Raw genomic sequence first — 12,648 nt, 5'->3', positions numbered from 1 at the left:
CGGCCTTGAGGAGCTGGCGGCACGCTCAGGTAGACGGGCGACGCACAGGAACAGGTTGGCAGGAGGCCCCGGTCGGGTGAAGTCCTGGTGGCTCGGGTCCGGAACCCGACGGCCCGTCTTCAACGCCCGCTCCGGTGGTTGACCTCCTCCTGCCGTCGCTTCCTGGGACTCTCCTGGCGTCTCCCCTGCGTCTTCCCTGCGTCTCCCCTGGGTGTCCTTGCGTGTCCTCTTCTGCCAGCGCACCACGCTTTTTCTTCTGATCTGGCCGATTTGGCATTTTCCGATTGGCTGCCTGACTCCCCGTGGTCTTTCCTAATTGGTTGCTTTTCTTCTTTTTGTTTTTCATGCGCCGCGCGTTCTCGTGCCAGACGCTCTTCGGCGTCGTTGGTTTCCTTCTTCCTGCATGGAATCCGCCTCGGCGCGCGTGCACTCCTTGTCGTCTGCTCCTCACACCGCACCATGTCGCGCACCACAGATCACATAAGCCCCTTCTTTTAACAAGTTTTTCAGAAGAAAAACTGCCGCTCAGTGCGCGACATAGTTCACGACACTACAGTCATCGTCCGTTCACGAACTCACTGTATGGTTCCATGGCACAGTTCACTGAGCACACAGAAAAAAAAACATTAAAGGAAAACGCAAATTCAAAGAAAGCACAGCAAGTCAAAAAAGAGAGAAGAAACTAGCATCAAAGACTAACACAACACACTCTATAAACCATCAAGTTGAAGTCACTAAGTCCGAGGTCAGAATCCGTGAAAAGCCATAAGCGAAGCATCGGCTCCTTTAGGTGACCCTTTCCCATATCAAGCGCACTGGACCTTTATCTTCTCTGTCAGAGTGCACTGGCCAGTTCATGACCATATCGCTCCGGGCAGTAATGTCTCTGCATGGTGTCGACCAAGTCACTGTCTGCGCTCTAATGCAGTCAACATTGCAATGTGTGGTTGCAGCATCAGTGCCAATGGCCGAACCACACACGAGTGCATGAGAACACAAAGAATGTTCCGAGTCCTTAAAGCCACAAGTTGGTTGGGTACACATGCCTGAGCCCTCCCAAGTGCGCATAGGGTCGCAAGCAGTTGCCTTTGTTGAATTCAAGGAACGCAGAAAGGACAACTCAATACTTTTTATTGAAACCAGACCTGGTTCCTCAGGAGCCCTGATATCTTCAGGTCCATCTTGACCATGGTGAGAACCCTCAGACGTGCTATCTTTAGGCTGAAGGAGGTGCTCGGTTCCAACTTTTTCAACCAGCCCCATGCACGGCAGCTCTGAACCCTGCACGAACCAGTAATCGCATGCGCTGTGCTCACGCGGCACTAGTTGAGGTACGGAAGCAATCTGCTTCTTGTCTTGTGACCTGACATCAGTATCTTTGCCTACAATGGCATGATCACAAGTTGTCTCTCCTTGAGACACTTTTTGCTCGCCAAGGCCCGACGTCATATCGGAGGGAACCCTCGGGTCGCCCCTGCATTGCTGTGCTGCATCCTGAACAATGGAGCTCGTCCCTTCGGAGCAAGCATCCGTGAGTGCCTCGATGCGAACGCACACCCTGCGAAGCTCTTCCTCCAGGCGTTCCCTCTCAGCTGCCTGTTCTGTCACTTGCCTGTTGCACTCCCTCTGAGCTTTCTCGCATATTATTACCCATCTGTCTTGAACCCATCTGTTCAAGTCTTCCCCATGCAAACCCAATCGCTGGGCCACGGTGGCTAAGTCAAACAGACTAATTTCTGGGTGTTTCTTGCCCACATATGCGCCTTCCGCCTCTGCGACTTTTAGCGGCAATTGTAGGTTCTTCTTCTCCAATATAAGCACCTGCTTCTTGGCTTCGTGCTCCGCTGCCCGCTCTTCTCGCTCCGCTGCCCGCTCTTTTCGCTCCGCTGCCCGCTCTTCTCTTGCCCGCGCTTCCTGCTCGTTCAACCATGCCCTCAACTCCGCACCTTCTAACCCCATGCGTTCGGCTAAGGCTAACAAGTCTCGTGTGCTAGCCGCCATAGTTCCTAGCCGTAAAAGAAAGGAAAATCCAAACGAACGGCTTCGTCCTGTCGCGGACGCCAATTTGTGATGACCCTAATATGGGGGCAAAGGTTCGCGTACTCAAAAGGTTCCGACGGTTCTCTTAGGCGGAGCCTCCGAGAACCCAATTGAGGACAAAGCCGTTCGTTTCGAACACAGACACAAACGTTTAATGGAACTAAAGAAGGCTAAAAAATAAATAGAAGAAAATAGCAAACATAAAAGAAACACTCAAATACGCATAATCGCAGACAGAAACACACTTGGGGCTAGTATGGAGCTAAGTGGTGCGCGAGTCCGGGCTTGTCACGACGACAGGGACACACAACAGTCTCGACGCCGCGACGCGGCGACAAGCTGACGAAAGGAGTGGCGCCGGTCTCACCAAAGGTCGTGGTGTACGTTGGTTGACCGGGCGACCGGAGCTGGCCAGCTCTGGTCGGGAGAAGTAAACCAGGCGGCTTGATGGCACGAGCAGATGGCGGCAGCGTTCTGGCCGGGCAGCTGGGTGTAGAGCTCGTGCTCGTAGCCCGAATGCTCTTGTCCTGCCCACGGGCCCAGAAGCTCGAACGCCGGCCTCGGGCAGTAGGCGGCACGACAGACGGGGGCGGCGTTCTGGCCGGGCAGCTGGCGTAGAACTCGTACCCGTAGCCCGACTGTTCTCGTGCGGCCCACGGGCGCAGAAGCTCACCAGCCTTGAGGAGCTGGCGGCACGCTCAGGTAGACGGGCGACGTAGAGGAACACGTTGGCAGGAGGCCCCGGTCGGATGAAGTCCTGGTGGCTCGGGTCCGGAACCCGACGGCCGGTCTTCAACGCCCGCTCCGGTGTTTGACCTCCTCCTGCCGTCGCTTCCTGGGACTCTCCTGGCGTCTCCCCTGGGTGTCCTTGCGTGTCCTCTTCTGCCAGTGCACCACGCTTTTTCTTCTGATCTGGCCGATTTGGCATTTTCCGATTGGCTGCCTGACTCCCCGTGGTCTTTCCTAATTGTTTGCTTTTCTTCTTTTTGTTTTTGAGGCGCCGCGCGTTCTCGTGCCAGACGCTCTTCGGCGTCGTTGTTTTCCTTCTTCCAGCATGGAATCCGCCTCGGCGCGCGTGCACTCCTTGTCGTCTGCTCCTGACGCAGCACCATGTCGCGCACCACACATTATACCATGTACGTCGACATCCAACAGAAGACTTGGGATTCCGCCCTTTGCAACGTAATCTTAACTTGTAACACGGCAGTGCAAGAAACTACGCTAATAACGCCATTGAAGCTGATTTATGGAAGAAACCCGACGATGACTCTTGACGCCATTCTGCTACATGTTACTGACCAGGAGAATCTCGACGACGCCCCCGATCTGCAGCGCCGAAGAAGCCTGTGCATCAAGAGCCAGAAAAGGCTGGACAGCCGACACTACAAACTTTGACGACGCTATGATAGGATCATCCCACGTGTTGGTGCAATGGACTATGAGGTCCACCGGACGGCATTACGCAAACACATCGGCGCCTCTCGCGACCTGAAGCAGTACATGTTTGTCTTAAGCCTTTCTACGCCCGCTCACCAACATTGAAACATCGTTTCTTTGTTGCTTTGTTCTTTGCTATGGATACCTTTGTTTTTGGAGCTTGTGGTTGTTTTCAGCATCGTGGTGATGATGTTCCAGAGGGCAGCATTGACTTGTGTACTTGTTAATTTTCTCGGGCGACCGTCTTCACTTACTAAACAAATGTTAAACGCTATCACTCAGCCCATGATACGCCTGCTTGTATCAGCAGTTTCTCGAATGTTTTCTGTGGTTCTATATTTTCTCCGTTATCATGGAACCTTGCGTAACCTGATAGTATGCGCGACACAAATTCTGTAGTATTTTGTGGCGCACGCGAGCACCAGCGATTAAGCTGGAACCTACCATGAATCACATAGAGCATGCGACGCATTTGACCCGCAGATCAAATTTTTGATGATCGCCGTCTGTGCTTGCCGCTGTCGTTCTGTTTTGAGTCTTACCTCCTTTCTGCGCACAGGTTCCCCATTAGAGAGGTATTTTCCTGATTCCATTTCGGTGCTGTTCTTCATCGCCGATGCAAGGAGGTATTATTGTTCATTATTTATCTAAACTCAGAATAAACATTCTGCAAGTTGCTATAGAGAAGACGAACAATACCACCTTGGTTGTATTTTGCTAATTTACACGTGTCTTTAAAGCATAGCACGACTTAGTCGGAACACTCTTTGTACAATGAATCTTTATAGCGTAAGTCGAAAATGAATGTAGGTGTATTTTGTAAAGTACGCAGGGTGTATGTGTATGCAAGAAGGGTTTGTGTAGTCTCGTAGAACATATGATGGCCTTTACGAATAATTCGTAAAGGTATTTTTCCTAGCTCAAAGAAATTTCAAAGATATTGAATATATAAAAAGAGGATAACTGTCTCATCGGATTGGGATTTTTCCCGGTTTCTTTCTCGCGGCTGATAAAGGTGACAACGCTCATGTCTTGACATTCAATAAATAGATGACGATGTTGCAGTAAATTTATATACATGTGGACAATTTCGATATTTTATGCAGTTTTTATAGATAGAAATCTTGCATTCACTATATTAGCGCGCATTGAAAACTGCGGAAAAATAGAAAACCACCGAGACTATGTATAGATAATATTGCAGTGCCAAGCGACATACTTCATAGCATAAATATACGAGAACCTGCATTCGAGTACCATAGGTGGGCGCTCTCGAATGATAGTTCAGAAATTTCAAACGAAAATATGACCGAGCAAGTCATTTGAAAGGGTTGTAATGCAAAAAATTGACTGTGATCGTAAGACAGGCCGCCGATATGCTGACTGAATAAGCGACCATTGGAGCAAGCGCTGAGTACTCAACTCTTCTAAGCCTGTACCCGTCGTAAAATATAATATGTTCTTTTGAGAAAACAGCACCAAAAATCATCTATGTTATCTGCTAAAATTCTCAGAACTGAACAGCACCTCTCAAGCAAACAATTACGGCCGCGAAAATGCTCATTTTGCCATCAGAAGGCTGTAGAGCCTGTATCGAGTTAAATTTTGTTTTTACTAAGCATTTAATTTCAATAAGCTCGCAGCTATAGCATGCTTTCGCGCACATATATCGTCTTATTCTCCCATAAAGGCCTAGCATACTTTATAAAATGCAGTACAGTCTACTGCTAAAGGGAACATTCAAGTGTACGGCCCTCGCTTGGCTTGCACCAAAGCTGCAAGTGGCTGTGGAAGCAATGTTAGTGCACTGCACAGGCTTGTCGAAATGGCTGACAGCTACCAACTACAAGTCTTCTGCTGCAAAACTAGGTGATCGTACTTTTGTTAGAGACGAAAATCTGGACGTGCTGTGCACTCAAGTTTTCCCTAAACAGTGGACCCCTCTGTGCATGATCGCACCTTTTTGAGCGGATGACTGCTGCCTTTCTATCCAGCGTTAAATGTACTCCACTCTTTTATCATTGCCGTTTTCTTATTTCTGTATATCTCTTCCCACTTGCACCAAATGTAAAGGCACTATGCCATCTTGTGCACAATAATGAACACAACATGAGTTCTTCTTTCAAATAAAACAAATTTGCACCACTGCTGCAATTCGATGCTTGTCGAATTGTTCTGCAGTGAAACCTTGCATCCCTGCTTAAGTGCACCAAGCTGCTTAAAAATAGTGGTTGATCTTTCCATTAGAAGAATTGGTCATAGCGCACTAGTGAAACATGTATTCTCGAAAGCAGTGGTGCCTTTTACACTAACAAACCTAGGCTAGAAATTCGCATAGTTTTTCACTAGGCATGCTTTAGCTGGAGGGCTAAGCAGTAACAGCGGTAGCGAGCACACAAGGCCTGTGTTGATGAGCAGCGCACTGAGCACACTGAAGGCCACCAGGCGTCAATGGGCCCACGACGCGACGGTGAGTGCGTAAGTAAAAGATTTGCGTCCTGAAACGAGAGTTCCGGAGACATCGCGCGCACGCGATGCCTACACACATTTTATTACATGAGCGGGCGCGTGAGAAGGGGGAGAGGTGGCTGCCGTCCCACCGAACGGTGGCAGTTGTCGAGGATCAACTTTAACTCAGTGATATGAAAGCGCTAGGAGCCTCGTCGTTCGTAGAGGCCCAATCTGTTAGATCACAAAACGCTTCCAATCACTACCACTTTCAATAGTCTTGTAGGTGTTCAGGCAGCCGGCCTCGTTTTCAACGAAGCTACTCAGTGACAAAAACAAATTATACTTAAATTTCCTAAATTTCAAGAAATATAAGTTGTATAGGGCAGAGTTCATTTATTGAGCCAACCTTTCTAACGTTTCTATGGTTGTTTTCTAACTATTGGATAAGCAAAAGAACCCCGGAGTATACATGCACGGGACAGATCTCCGCTGGGTCGCGAAAGAGAGCACTGTCGCGTGAAAAAAAAGCTACCAGATACGACGATGGGGCCAACGGTGTTTTGTTAACAGCCACGTTGCGCAGGATGATAAACTTTGTTCTTTTTATCGATTAGCATAGTAGTAACGATAGTTTCGTATTTTATACTTACATGCATAGCTCGAATGTCAAATTGTGCATCGCATTCGATGACGCTGTATTCAAAAGTGTTCAACTCTCTACACTTCTACCATGTGTTTGCTCCGCAGTTCAAGACTGTGGCACAAAACTCGAGCAAGAAGAGCGCCCTCAGGAAGGGCTTCTAGGGATCAGCACTACTCAATGTCTTACCTGGCAACCGCTTAAAAGTGACAAAATGACAGCCTGCATAGTGGCTGCTGCTACTAGCAAACAGGTGCCGTTTCCACTTTTAACAAGATAGCCTTAAGGGCACCGTGTCGAAGAAAGTCCTGTGTCGGTTTCGGCGTCAGCGGAGTTTTCCCTCAGCGAGAATTTCCGTATGTATTTAGGGTATATGTGTAAGCCCCACCGTGTTATTTGACATGCAGTATATGCGAGTTATATGGCTACACCATGATGTTACTAAAACTGCTCGTACTTCGCCTTGCATTTTTCACAAAGTTATTCCTCGCAATTCTGAGAATGACAGACCAGAAGCAAATGTCATGAAACAAAACACCGACAAGGCATGCCTTATATGTTGAATCTCAAACCTAAATAATAAGAATACGTAACAATAACAGAAACTGTAAACAGATCTAATTTTTCTCACACGGCTGTAAACTACCTCAGCAATAGGCCCATGCAAGAGGCCCGGCTTCCACCAGAAAACTATGCCTTCGTGCGTAGCATTCGCCGCTAGCGTTTTCCGGTAAATATTACGGTTACTTAGCACGAACTTGGCGCGAGTTAGTTGCTTCATGATCTTGACGCAAACTTTTACCAGCACGAAAAAAACTCGTCTGCGTCTCTTCGTGTTCCTTGTCCTCGGTATCAATTTCTTCGCGCTGGTAAAAGTTTGCTTCAAATGACGGTTACACAAGCAGCAGTGGCCGGGAAGCGTTACAAACTGTCGAGGATCTTTGAATGCTATCGCGTTACACTCTGAAAGCCAAAACTTCAGCGTCCTGTAAGTTTTTATAGTTCGCTTCACTGCATTCATATTTCTTAACGATGCCCTAAAGCGGTGCGCAATGCTATAGCACGCAGCGTGACGCAGATGCTAGTTAGCAGCAGCGAACAGCAACGCCATCGCCTTGTCACATTTTCGCAGTCACCTTCAGAGCCATTCTGTAGTGTTGATCCCTTTAGACCCTTTTTTGAGAGCGCTGCAAAAGTGCGCGGGAAAGGCGTGAGCCCGCCTTGTAATGAGATTTCTTATTGCGTTTAGCGCTACAACTTTGAAACGCTGAAAACATAACTGGGGAAAACGTAGCGAGTTGCGAAGTGTTGAATCAGGTGTTCTTGGAGGCGGTTCCTAATTTGTCATTCGAGCTTACGCAATTGTGCAGTTGCATGAAATTTATCTAAATAATTTGGACCAATGAGCTAATTATAGATAACAGAACTCGCTAGCATGTGCCACTGGCCCCATCCTCTTATCTCGTCTCCGTTTTTTAAAGCTTGTACCACGTAAGCTAGGATAAAAGGTATGCACAGGTAATGTATGTTTGTGTGCTATTGTATGTATGCATGGATAGAAAGAATGACTTAATATTCTGATATGAAAGTCTGTTTGTCCGATTGCATAAATCTGATTGCCACACACATACCGGAAATCTGAACGAAATATTTCTTCTCTTTACAGGAAGCGGTGCCCCCCAATCTCCGTTGAATTCAACTTACAAATTAGTGTTTGGAAGGCGTGAGTGTTTGATCCTCGGACTTGAGTTCGATGTAACTGGTGGTAAGTAGACAAGTAATGCATAAATTCCTAATACTCAATTCTTACTACTGTAACGAAAAAGATCGGCACGCTAGAAAGCCGCGATTCCGATCGCGTGGCTTGGGGCCAGTTTGCCATCTCACCATCAGCACTTTGGTGCTGCCGCTGCGTTCCTTGTCGTCTGCTCACCGACTCCAATAAGCCTCCTTTGCAATTAGTGTAGTTACTGCGTACCCAATTAATGTGCAATTTTGCGATCTGACTATGCAGTCCACGTTCGTGTGGTCTTCATGTACATCGCAACCTGATGCCTCGATGCCTCCGTACCGCTAGTCCGCAAGACATCGAGTTTTACAGGGCACACACATAGCACTTTTCACCATTTGGGAAGTCCATTACGTCATACAAATTATTGTGATATTCTCTTCGTCTCGTGACTGATATAAGCGCAAGATTTCTCTCGACACTAAAGTCGAGCTGTTTCAACTTTCACGAGACGTTCTCAAATGAAAAATCCTTCCTCGTCGGAAAATCTCAATCTCAATAGGCATCGTTAGTCATACCTGCAGCGGTGGCTCATCGACTATGCTGTTGGGCGGCTACGCATGAGGTCGCGGGATTGAATACTTGCCGCGGCGGCCGCATTTCAATGGCGGCGAAAGGAAAAAAACGCCTGGGTCCTCTGCATTGGAAGCATGGTAAAGAATACAAGTGGTCAAAATTATTCCGCACTCCCCCACAACGGCGTGCCTCATAGTCGTATCGAGGTTTTGGCGTGGTTCCTGCACAGTCTATGCGGCACAACCGCAGAATTTAATTTTAATTTAATCTTTATTCATACTCTGTCTTCTGTTCAGCGATATCTCCTGCACCTGTCCATTACACCGCAGTGCTATCGAAGCTCTCTCAGCTCTCCATCCTCCGACAATCTTTAACGCTGCCATTCACCCGACTCAACATCAGTGTTTTTGTGCCTGTACTGTGTTTCGATCCTGTCAACCACATGAGATACTTTTATTAGCCGTGAGAACTTGGTGCACGCCCAGCCGCTCGCCACGCCAGCAGTGTTTTACGTTTTAAGCCTGTTTCACATGATGCGATTTCCGTCACACCAGAAATGCGATTTCCGTCGTTTGCGACGAAAATCGCAGTCGCAGTGTCGACCCCCCAATTTTTGGCTGCAACAACCCGCTTGGTCGCACAGTCGCACCGTTGCAGTGATCGCTGCGATTTTCCGTCAAAATTGCGCGGAGAGCTATTTTGCCGGCTTGTTTTGGGGAAATGGCGTCTCGCTCAAGTGCAATGCGCGGAGATGTGTATCGCCGAATTCGGTACATACGCAAAGGGAGAATAAAAAACTTTTACCGCAGATTCTATTCTCCCATTTCTATGCACTGGCTGACACGCTACGCATCAAATGAAGTGCATTTTCGCGTTTCTTCGTACACATTTGCGGGTTTTAAATACTGCAAGGTGTCGGATTCCCACGAGATGACATGGCCTTTTGGGATCGTCCCAATTTTCTTTTGTCTAGCAGCACGCGAAAAGCGCGCGTACGGAGCAGCTGACTTAATTTCAACCTCGGCAAGGGCAAATGCAAAGACAGCAAAGTACCCGAAGTTTCAAGGTTGTGCTAAACGTGGTACCGTTCTATTGCATATTCTTGTCGCTCTTGAAGCGTGAATTTCCCGATGCATATTCAAAGGTTATCTCACCTCAATTACTTATTAAATTTGACAGAGCAAACGTGTAGGCTGAAGTGACCAGACATCAGCACTCCTGATGCCATCAAGGAAAAAGCCAGCTTTGTTGTCTTCTTAATGAAGAAGAATCGTACTGAATTTTCTACAATAGCATAAACTCCGTGGCTTGAGTAAACAGCGTTGTTAATTTGTTTTCGCATATTTAATGCACGGATCTCTGGGGAATTTTTTGTGCAAGGATACTTTGTATATTTACTGCACCTGTGTGAACATATTCTTTGAATGGTAATTAACTCTACAGTTAGTAAATTAGGTAAATTTTTCGCCTCCTATAGTGGCACAGTGGCAACGTACCCTCCTGCACTATCATTTAAAACTCGTGCAACAATGCGAAGAGCAGACAAACAGGCTTTTCTTGTGGAGATTAAGCAGTAGAAGACATGTTAAAGAAAAGTAAATCAGAACTGTGCAGTGAAGCCAGCCAGTTGCATCCATTCCTGTGAATCTTTGAATCTTAAGTACAAACGATTCTTGCACGATCACAGCGATCGAGTTTGCAGAAGCATCCATGCCTTACATGTTTCTAATAAGTTTGTGATCACATATGTTAGGGTGTAAACCCATATAACGATATCCGCTCTGATTACTGCTTTTAGAGTAATGAAATACCATGCTACTTGCAACAACATATCAACCTGGGATTTTAAAGGAAATTTCTGCATTTGAACTATACACAATATACGGTTCATTCAATAAAAGACCACAAAGTGCATTCTTTGCAATTATAAACTTATTTCAAATTTTACCTACATAAACATGCAAGAAAAAAAAACAAATATGTAGACAACAAAATTGTTGTTCAATTTATTTACCTGCCACTGTGGCTATAGCATTCTCCTGCTAACACAAGGAGATGGATTGGATTGCCAGCCGTGGCAGTCGAGCTTCTAAGGGATTCATAGGTAAAAAAAGCTCTTGCACTTAGATTTAGTTCATCATCATTTATTGAACCCTTAAACTTCCAAATACTATCGCATAGGGGGGCATTCTTACGAAAAATCTAACATAAACGAAAGCATAGGGCACAATTGTAAAACAAGCATCTTTTCTGATATTTCGAGTGTGTAAACATTCATTGCATCAATATGTATTCTTCTACAGCACTGTGCAAAGAAGCATGATTAGGCATAATAAGTACTCGGTCAGGAAGCTGGTTCTACAGATGTATAAGTGTCAAGACATGAATGCTCATACTACATCGTGCACACAGCCCAAAGAAACCCTTTCTCAAGAGTTGTCGCTTCTGGCAGATATAAATGGGTCATAAGCAGCAGAAGCTTAATTACAGGGTATTGTGTAATGCCGCTTATGAAAAATGAAGAGAGTGTTGTGGTTTTTACCAGCACTACCTCATCCTACTCTAATAAGAGGAACGATGGGCAAGAAAATTTCTGGTAGAGCACTTAAGTTCAACAGTTACTTTTTGAGAGACAGAAAATTCCAGGTGAAAGTTCGAGGTACATTTGTCCCACCCACACCAACAACACAGACATACTGCAAGAAGTACTACAGACTATGGGATGTTTACACAGAAGTCAAGAATGACGCAACAAATCTCGACACCGCTGTAGATTTTCTTGGCCAGTCTGGACTCAGTTCATGATATGTCAGCTTACATCGACGTTGGAAAAAAGACTAGAATCAAGAACTGCCCAAATTGCACATTGTGCTCCACATAGCTGGACAAATATACCCGCATGTCAACATCCACAAATCCTCAGCTAGTGTGAGACCATGATGGCAGAGCCAGCACGTGAGCGAAACAACTTGGCCATGCTTGGATGCAAATTCTGCACATGGTGAAAAGGATAATCTCGAAACCATCGGGGTGGACGAGCGGATACTATGTAAAAAATCAGATGCTCTACTTCTGTCCAAGGTATTGTACGGTATGAATTACTAGAAGCGCATAAAAAAGACAACTCATCAATTACACGCACCGGGTAATGCAGGTCTTTCCAACTTTACCATGCTTGAAGACCTCTATGAGAAAGAGCAAACGAACAAGCACCTAGACAGAGTATAGTTGCAGCCTGGAGCACAAATTCTTTGCCTCAGGAGCTCAGAACCTGGCCACAAGATAATATGCCAGCTAGCACATGAGATGCAAACACGACTACCCCTCCCTTAAGAAACACAACCTCAGGAGCCCCTGAATTTGAAACAAAACAAGCCCCATGCCATGCATTATGGGGGAAAACAATTACGCCCGTAGACTACATGCAACTGCCAAACACACAGAGGAGGTTGCTAATCATGAAGATGCAAGCAAAGATTAGGCACATATAGTAAACTGATGTGGCAATAGAAGTGTGACAGTAGTATGACACTACACAAAATTAAACCCCATGCAAGTAAGTACCATTCCAGGCCACAATACACATAGAAAAGCTGAACTGAAAGCATTCAAAGCAGCACTTTCAGGGCAAATTTGCAGACTACGACACCCTGCACGCCTGCATGGATTCACCAGAAACTGTCTGGGCCTGCACCTCATACAAGATTGTCAGGACAATCAGGAGATTTACACCTGACTCGTAAGTACATGGCAGAAATTAAATTACACAATATAT

The 12,648-nt window shown here is 46.4% G+C and overlaps 1 long non-coding RNA gene across 1 annotated transcript in view; it reads left to right on the top strand.

The window, feature by feature from the left end:
- Positions 1-12,648, top strand: part of LOC140212881 (uncharacterized) — a 74,491-nt gene that overhangs the window by 40,056 nt on the left and 21,787 nt on the right. The window contains exon 3 of the long non-coding RNA XR_011889857.1: positions 8,235-8,333. This is a non-coding gene — a long non-coding RNA (uncharacterized lncRNA). The remainder of the gene's footprint in view (positions 1-8,234; positions 8,334-12,648) is intronic.

Source organism: Dermacentor andersoni, chromosome 8 (genome assembly GCF_023375885.2).
Source record: "Dermacentor andersoni chromosome 8, qqDerAnde1_hic_scaffold, whole genome shotgun sequence".
Taxonomy (NCBI): Eukaryota; Metazoa; Arthropoda; class Arachnida; order Ixodida; family Ixodidae; genus Dermacentor; species Dermacentor andersoni.
Note: the sequence above shows the minus strand (reverse complement) of the source record. Positions and strands in the feature narration are given on the sequence as shown.